Source organism: Lagopus muta, chromosome Z, assembly GCF_023343835.1.
Source record: "Lagopus muta isolate bLagMut1 chromosome Z, bLagMut1 primary, whole genome shotgun sequence".
Classification (NCBI taxonomy): Eukaryota; Metazoa; Chordata; class Aves; order Galliformes; family Phasianidae; genus Lagopus; species Lagopus muta.
Window position 1 is genome coordinate 52,176,511 of NC_064472.1, and position 9,935 is coordinate 52,186,445.

Genomic DNA, 9,935 nt, shown 5'->3' on the forward strand with positions numbered 1-9,935 from the left:
GCTTAAATCAGCCCATGTTTGAAAAACTAGAAAAAGTGTGCTGCAGTCAGTTGATCTAGGTGTTCTGTAGTTGGAGAACAGAACATTTCTGCTCCCTCTTTCACTGAAATTGATCTTCAGATTAAAGACCTTATCACTGAGTCTCTCACTCATTCCTGACTTAAATGTTTATATTTTAGTTAATTACATAGCAATAGTGACAACTAGTCTGTTCGATTGGGAAGGCAAGACCTGTCTTGCAGCAAATATTATGCTGTTAATTATGCTATTAATAGACTGTGGAGTAAGGACTAGAATCCTGCTGTCTTTACTGTCGTTCCCAGCATCACCTTTCTACTGCATGGCATCCTGTCTGTCAAATGTGAAGATGCCTACTGTCTCAGATTCCTTAGCTTTGGAAGGCTTAATTCATGCATCTTCAAAGGCCATCATACAGCTTGGCTGCTGCTGCTGTCTACTGTCATCAGGAATAGAACTTCAGAGGTCAAAGGAAAATCTCAATAGCTAAGCAAAAATTTTGAGAATCCAAATTTTGCACTTGGGCACCTTGGTTCCTGTATAGACATAGTATTGGTTGTACACCTTTGCAATTGGGCTGCTAGACTGCTTTGTGCATTGGAATAGTTAGTTAAATGTGAAAATTGTTCCTTGAAGTAAGCAGGGTATATCAGAAATGACTTTGACCACTGATGACATACATGACGTCCCCTAACGGAACTGTGTAGCTGTTAGCAGGTGGTAATACTTACGGAACATGGTTCCTCTTTCTGTACCAGCTCCTTTCTGTAGTCAGTCTGTCATCAGTTAGGTAAAAGGAAACCCTAGCAAGTCAGGGAGGAGGTGGTGTGGGAGCAGCCATGACACAAGCTACACTACCAGAATAGTTGCTGGTACTAAAGCAGTACTAAGCTGGTTATTCCAGCTTTGCAGCCTGATTCTGCTGGCAAGAAAACACAGAGTGACTGTGTGCAGGACAAAATTTTGATCACTTTGTATATATATGTATGCATAATATATAAAGTGCCTGTCCATATGTCCACTCTGCTTCCAGCACATAGCATCCTGGTTGTTCATAAAAGCTTCTAAAGCATTGTTTCCATTGTTAAAATAGCTCATGAAAACCACGTCTCCACAGGTATGTGTGTTCAGAGTTATAAAAACATTTTGTTCTTTACGTGCTTTTATAGTTCATATAATTACAGAATATTTATCTGAAGTATTTCACAAGTATACTTGTGTAATACCGGTAGAAGATTAAGTAAGAGCTACTTACTAGCACTGTTTTGCAAGAACATCAGATGTTATTGTGATGTACTGAGATTCGAGGTACTGAGCATGCATTTGCTTGCTTTCTTCCTGTAACCTTTTTGCTCTTTCGTATAATAGAGCAGTCCTGTAACGATGGAGTGTGTTTTCCTTTACACAAATGCCAGTAACCACTTGAACAGGGCACTCAATTCCAGTTTTGATGTAATGGACAACAGTAGAGTATCTAAGCCAAGCTGGCAATCTTTGTGATTTACAGTGCCAAAAACTTCAAAGCTTCCTTTTACAATTCTAAAGGAATACAAGTTTGTGTTTCTTCATATCATCAAACTTAATTATTGGCAATAAGTAACTGCTGGCAAGAGCAGCACATCACATGGCTCCATTTCTGCTTTAGAAAAGGTCAGCATATGGCATAAACACTTTGCTGTACTGTACAGCCTTGTACTCTGATCACATAACACATGCTTCAGAAAGCATTATGCAATGTTATATGCACTGATTAATGACTGCTTGCACAAGAAGTTTTTCATTACCCTGAATGCTAGCATCCTGGGAATGATTAACTTTATGACATAACCCCTCATCACGTAAATATGGAAGATTCAAATATAGCCTCAGAATAACATGTTTTAGAAATAACTGAAAACTTCCCTGCTTAGCACTGTGTACAGCACATGATTAACAACTGCTTTAAACCTTTGGAGTTGAATAGGAAAACCTATTTGAGCAAACTGCACACAGGATTTATTTTTAGGGTTTAAAGTTTTACCCAGGATGAATTTTTTGCACACAGCAGCATCTTGTTTGCAGTGTTTTTCCTCTGTTTGTGTAAGTTTGAATTTCCTGAGAAAAATCCATGCCAACAATTTTCAGTGTTCAGCCAGTGAATTAAACAGAGCAAGTTAAATCTAGCCCTTATTCATGCCAGCAGCTGCATGTGTGTAAATGATTCAATCCAGTACGTTCAGCACGATAGTGAACACAGTTGTGTGCTTATATCAGCTTGGTTATAGAAGAGTAAATCCACAAGAATTGCTGTGATTTTTTTGCAGACAAAATAGCAAAACAAAATGTCCTGAATGAATCAGCTTGCAAACTTACAGTCTGAACAGTGCTACACATTCAAATTTAACATTTTTATTTTCTCTTGAGTGGTTGTTCCATGTTCTTATTTTGCAGGTTCTGGTGTTAAAAACCATGACAACAGTGCATCACAGTTGTTATCATCTGAAGGGTGTAGAAAAGAGGAAAAACTTGTAAATATAAATGTTCATCTCTGTTTTCCTCCACAAATGAAGATCTTTGTTTTTGAAGTAATGTCAGTTGCTAGCAGTTAGCTGTACCTCAGCAGCTTTGTTTGGGATAAAGTTTTTTGGAAATTCAAGAACAGTTTTTACAAGTAAATAATTATCTTAAATTTCCACTTACCAATTTGCATTTAAATATCAGACTAAGAAAATATATCTGCTTTTTATGGTTCTCTCTCCTGTAAGAAATCCTTCTCACAGTCAAACTAAATAAAATTACTTAAAGTCTTTATAGTAGGCGGCATACTTTAGGATGTCACAGTGTTACTTCATGCATTCCATTTCTACAAAAATAATCTTCACTGAGAAAAAACAGAGAAGCTAAACATTGACTTTCAGTATGTTCTCTTTAATTTTTGCTTTTTCCTGCATTTCAACTCCTACAAGCAGTAGCAAAGGTTATAGGAAACAGTTTCTGACTAAGCATTAGCTACCACCATGCCCTCATTATAGCTGAGGGCTCTTATTCTTGCTTAGCCTACGTGCGGAGCCAGCTAGTCTTTCAGCTGTGATGACGAAATGCCATGCATTTCTTCCTGGAATGGGACACAGATAAGCAGCCACTTGTTATGCTGAGGTTTCAGATGAACTGTGCTAAGGGTTTCAAAACAGTCTGTCACAATTATATCAAGTTTCTTTAGCAACCAATTCATTTCAGACACTTTTAAGATAAAAAGGGAAGAGATGTTGGTTTATTTTCCCTTGTGGTTACACTGTTTAAACCTTCACAGGATATGACTGGACAGTTTACACATAGCCTGAATTTATTAATTTTAAATAAAACTGGTAGATCAAAATGTTTCTGTTCCTATCTTGAAATTCACTTTGTTTATAGTTAATAAGTATACCTATTACTTCAGAGAAGAAACAAAAAGTTATGGCTGTGATATGCTGCTTCCAACATCCTGCTGTGCAAACTGGATTTCTGAGAACATTGAATTTATTCTGGGTCCAGTAAAAGCTGAGAGCATTCAAAGCTGTGTGGGACAGAGTGCTCGTGTTTTCATCTTGGGGTTGAATTCAGATGTGAGAACAGGAGTACACGGCAGGAGACCAGCTGACCTGTATCCCAGCAAAAGTAGGGAAGGCTATTTGTGAGATCATTTCTGGGGGCCAGTTTAGGTGATGCCATACGCTAACAAAAGGCGTAGTAGAATTAAACATAAACATCCAGACTGAAAACTAAATTCAGTTTCCTTTTAAGACAACAATTAAGATAATTTTCTTTTTCCATTTACATAATGGAATTTGGATCAATTCTTAGGTCTGTAACCTTAATCCTGTAACGCATTCCAAATAAATGTGTAATTTACTGTGAGATCACTGATAATCTCAGTTATTCACAGTCCCTTCCCTCTCCCCCTTCTTGCATTCTTGAATGAAGAGGAAGCCTTTTGAAAAGGTCTAGAGAACACTAGATATTTTTAAATCCATCATTCCTCTTTATTTTTTTCCTTTTTTGGGCTAGTTATTGACTGCTGACTGAGAAAAAAATAACACTACATTTCCCTCATGAATAAATTATTTCTTCTTGCACATTTAACAGAAGAAGTCCTGACCTTGCAGAACAAGACACATAAAGAAGTCTGTGGTTCTCCATCACTTTTATACTCTCTTTTTTTTTCAAAATGCAAAAGACAACCTTAATACTGCCACTAGCAAGTCTTTTAAATGCCAGATAGTTGGTCTTCGCAAAATTTATGATCCACCAAGTACAAAGATGAATTATTGGCATCTTCTTCTTTGGAGTTTGAAGTTGTAAACTTAGATTTTAATTAAATACCACAATGACAAGTATAACTATAAATTATACTTTTTAAATACTACCAATTCCAAAATCTCTTTTTTTTATGAAAATGATTGTTTATAAGCAATCTCACATGTTATTTGAAGCATCCTGTGGTGGCTTAGCTTGTTTTCTGTCTTTGGAAAAATTGATTTGGATGTCTGAAAAAGACTGATTTTTCACTTCGGAAATGAAAAAAAGAAAGCAGTACCCTTTTCTCAAAATATACTGAAAAGTTAATTGGCATTCCGTGGTTCAAAATCTTCAAAGGTTATAAACTAAAAGTAAGACAAAATCAAAATCTGTCATCTCACTGAAATCAGAACCAACAAACGCAGTCCCACCAATTCTGAAACTGGTTTTATCTGCCTTTTGGACTTTCTCACTTTGTACTTGTACAGCTCTGGATGTTTGCAGCCGAGTTGAGCCAACTGACCATGCAGTGCCTTGAGTCTACACAATGATGAAGCGGCACATCTCCCTCTTTAGGAGAAAGAAGGTGAGGGGTCTCTAATTTGAGCCTTTGTCTTCCATTGAGCCACCTATACAAAACTAATGAGTCATTCTCTTCCTCTTGTAAGTGTAATTTATATTGCATAAGGGTTCAAAAGATAAAGGAGTGAGGAGAAAAGCTGCAGTCATATAACTTTGTTGCCTAAGGCTAACAATGTGTGGGTGGAGTATGGTGTATTATAGTGAGATCTGAGATCTGATCTATAGTGAGAACTGTGGCCAAATTCTTACTACATTGAGCAAGAGTTCAGACTGGTCCTGGGCGATCATCAGCTGACATGATGCTTTGTTGTTATCAGTATACACTAGACCTAGACCCACTCAGATTTCTCTACATGCATTTCCATTTACTAATGGCAGTATAATTTAATAGAGAAAAAGAAGAAAATAGGTCCCTACAAATCAGATTTTTTTACACCTTGCCTTTACTAAATACAAATTAAAATAAAAGAGGGTAAGAGGCAAAGGGGAGGCAGAGAGCTGGAAGAGAACCTGCCTTAAAAGATAGTGCCCTAAATGTTAGCAGCTTTAGGCTATTTTAACTTATAAAAACAATTGCAATAGCACTTGCCAGTCAGTCATGCTTGACTGAAATGTAAACAGTTTATGGTGGTAAATTAATAACAGATAAACAGGTATATGGAACACTGAACAAGGTGTTTGGACCATACAGTACTGTTTATGAAATAAGCAGTGCTTACAATAAATGCGTCATTGTGACTTTCAGTTGCTATGGAGAATCTGAGGGTTGAAAGTGGTGTTTTTTATGCCCGTTGTCCATTCTTCAGGGAGATATTCCATTGTTAGAAGCAGATAGTGATTTATAAACCCACTGCTATTTTGGTGTATTTAACAAAAAAAAAGTTCCTAAAAATAGGCCAAAGTTACATATCCAGCAAAAAGATATTGTCAGCTCTTCATTCTGCTAGGGTAAAAGCAAATTTCTCAGCAGTTTCTTTGGGTTAAAGTATCTGAATACTTGGGTGTATGTTGTGAAGAAGGACAGAAGGGTGATTGTAGTAGGCGACTTCCTTCTGAGAGGAACGGAGGGCCCTGTATGTCAGTCTGTCCCTACCCGCAGGGAGGTGCGCTGCCTCCCTGGAGCCCAAGTGAGGGATATTTCTAGGGAACTTCCTAGTCTGATTCACCCCTCTGATTATTATCCCTTATTGATAGTTCAGGCCAGCAGCAACAAAGTCACTGAGAGAAGCCTGAGAATTATCAAAAAGGACTTCAGGAGATTGGGGCAGTTAGTGGATGGAGTGGATGTACAAGTTGTATTTTCCTCTACCCCTTCAGTGACGGGGAAGGATGCTGAGAGGAGCAGGAAAACCCTTCTCATGAATACATGGTAGAAACACACATTTTTGTTTCATTTGACCGTGGGGCAGTTTACTCAGCAACTGGTCTAATGGCTGTGGATGGGTCTTGCCTGTCTCAAAGGGAGAGATGAATCCTAGCCCAGGAGCTGGCAGGGCTCATTGAGAGGGCTTTGAACTAGACATGAGGGGGGAAGGGGATAAAACTGGGCCCACTAGAGAAGAGCCTAGGGGAATGATGATGGGATTGGAGGTGAGGCAAGGGGCTCAGCTAAAGTGCATCTACACCAATGCAAGCAGCTTGGGCAACAAATGGAAGGAGCTGGAAGCCACTTGGTGGATGAGGGACAAACAGTTGACATAGAGTACCTAGACTTGAGAAAAGCCTTCAGTACTGTCACGCACAGTATTCTCCTGGAGAAGCTGGCAGCCCATGGCTTGGACTCATACGCCCTTTGCTGGGTAAAGGATGGCTGGGTGACTGGGCTCAGCAAGTGTTGATGGATGGAGTGAAATCCAGCTGGGAACCAGCCACAAGTGGTGTTTGCTTGGGTACTGGGGCCTTTCCTGTTCAGTATCTTTCTTGATGGCCTGGATGAGGGCATTGAGTGCAGTCTCAGTACGTTTGCAGGTGACACCAAGCTGTCAGGAAATGGCAGCCTACCTGGGGTAAGGAAGGCCCTACAGTGCAACCTGGGCAGGCTGGATAGCTAGGCTGAGACCAACAGGCCCAACAGTTCAACAAAACCAAGAGCCAGGTCCTGAACTTTGGCCTTAACAACCCCAGACAATGCTACAGGTTTGGGGCAAAATGGCTGGAAGATTGTGTAGAGAAAACAGACCTGGAGTTACTGGTTGATGCTCAACTCGAGTCAGCAGTGTGCCAAGAGGGCCATCAGAGAACACTATCAGAAATAGTGTTGCCAGCAGGAGTGATCATCCCTCAGTACTGAGCCGTGGTAAGGCTGCACCTCGAGTACTGTGCTCAGTTTTGGACCCCTCAGTACAAGAAAGACTTTGAGGTCCTGGAGCATGTTCAGAGAAGGGTAACGAAGCTAGTGAGGACTCTGGAGCACAGGGCTTATGAGGAGCAGCTGATGGAGCTGGGATTGTTTAGTCTGGAGAAGGCGAGGCTCAGGGGTGACCTTATCACTCTCCACAGCTACTAGAAGGGAGTTTGTGAAGAGGTGGAGGTTGACATCCTTTCCCATATAACTAGCAATAGGACTAGAGAGAATGTCATGCCAGGGGAGATTCTGGATGAATATTAGGAAATACATCTTCTCTGAGAGTGGTGAGTCACTGGAACAGGTACGCAGGGGGGTGGTGGAGTCACCGCCCCTGTAAGTGTTCAAGAAACATTTAGATGTTGTACTGAGGGACATAGTTTAGTGGGAAATATTGGTGATAAATGGACAGTTGGACGTGATGATCGTAGAGGTGTTTTCCAACCTTTATGATTCTATCATTCTGTGATTGCATGTATTTTGGATTCTGTCTGCACTTATAAATGATTTACACAACAAAAACAGATAATAAATCGTTTCAGTAACTGTTTTTTATGGCATAATTGTTGGCATAGATACTAGCTTTAAGGGCTCACTTAAAAGAAGATCGTATTTATGATTTCTATTGCACATAGACATTACCTAGAATGATAGATTAATAAAAAATTATGTATATTTGGATCATTTTTGAGGCAGATATTTAATTTTAATGAATTCTGCATAAATTTTTTTCAAGCATCATTTATGTATCTGATACTGAAGTGTAGCTGTGTAGCTTCTTAGTGTCAAAACTATGAAGTGTTAAGAATTCTTACTGCTCACTGGTAACTGGCAAGATCAATGATTCCCCAGTTTACCAGTTAGGTGGAGTGAATTCTTTCCTATCTGTAGGTGTTGAGGTGGATTTTGTTATGCTGAATTATGCCTGCTGGCAGCACTATTCTTTCTCCGTCAACTGCAGAGAATTCTCCGTGAATTCAATATATGCTCCAGAGCACACCTTCTCTCAAACCCTCCAAACTTCACTTGCAAAGCTTGGTTTGAAAGCTAGCTCTACACTAAGTACATTGTCAGTAATGTTGGTAGCAGTTACACTTCAAGGTACAATCAGTTGGGCTTGACACAAAACTCACATAAGTATGCCTGAAGACAAGCTGCAGAACATGCAAGCTGTCAAGTAAAGGAAAGGTTGTATCGATCTTCTGTTGTAATGTACCATAGCACTTGCCTGCTGTGTGCCAAGACATAGAACTGTGTGTCTGGCCTTGCAGCAGGTATATGCCAGGGTGGCCAGTATGGTGTGCACAACATAGTGTGAGATTCTTCCTAGAGGAGCCTTATGTTGCTTGCTACAAGGGCAGATTTTACAAGCACAGTATGGGTAAAGTGTGCCAGAATCATGGCAGTGCTGTAGATGCCAAAGCGCTTAATGGAATGTGCATATCTGGTATGGCATACATACAGATAATTCTGGTCTGTGTTTGATGTTTTGAGTTGAGATATGTAACTGTACACTGATTACAAGCTGTGCAGTTCACAACTCTGTGTCCTTACAGCAGAACTGCACTGTGGCCTATCGCAGATCTGGCTGTATACAGGACCCCAGTACTGAGTGAGAAAGATAGGTGTACGTTCAAGGAAAAGTTAAGGAATTAACCAAACCATCTGGAGTGATGAAATAATAACATTTTGTTTCCATAAAACCCTTACCTTCCTCTACCATTTGGCTTTGCACAGACTTGAATTATTTAATCACAGTTCTCATTATCCTTGCATGATCTTTGAAATATTACCCTTAGCTACCCCTTTGTCCAGTTTTCTTAATTCTCCAAACAATAAACTTTCTGCTATATTTTGTTCCCTAATAAGAGATTGGTTCCCTTCTCACACCAGGCTTTTGTGACTAATAAACGCTGCCTCTACTGCACAGTTTTTCCATCTCACAATCCTGAGATGGAAGAATCTGGGAGCAATGGAAGGAGGTTAAGAAAATGTCTGCTCCCAAAAGGACAGGTGTGTGATTTACTGTTGTGCTTGTGCTGAGGCAATTAGCAGTCTGATGTTTAACTTTGCTGTTGTTTAACTTCTGTAGGCACAACCACATGATCCACAGTGATTTTGATATAAAGCTTTGGTTATGCAAAGTCAGCCACTGTCTTTTTTGGAATTAGAGAAAGAGGAAGACAAAGTGAGGAACTCTTTTTCATGAGAATGTTATGTCATTCACATACCTTAACCCACTGATGACCTTAAAGGAAGAAAATAAAAAAAGTCACTTAATATATAAATTCTTAAGTTGGCAATAGAATTTGCTTTGCAAATATGAGCATTTGGCAAGTTTCTACATTTTTCTCATCAAAACTGAAATGAAAGCTGTGGAAGGGAATCAAATTTGAATTGTGCTGACCCAAACACATACTTCCTGAAATCAACAGGATTTACATGTATTAGCAGAAAAAAAGGAGCCCAGAACTACCTTCCTTAACAAAAAAAAAAAAAAAAAAAAAAAAAGCACTGCATTTCTTTCATGAAGTTTAAAAAGGGTTGAAAAAATTTTGAAAAAAAAAAAGAGAGAAAGGAGCATAAGTTAAACTTCATAGATTATATTGCACCTAACTTTTTTTGGTAAAAGGAAGTAGGCAGATGATAGGAAGTCATGCAGTTTTTGCTTGTGTATTTATGTGCACAGATTTATAGGTGTGTACACATATTTAAGTATTTTTTAACAGCTGCA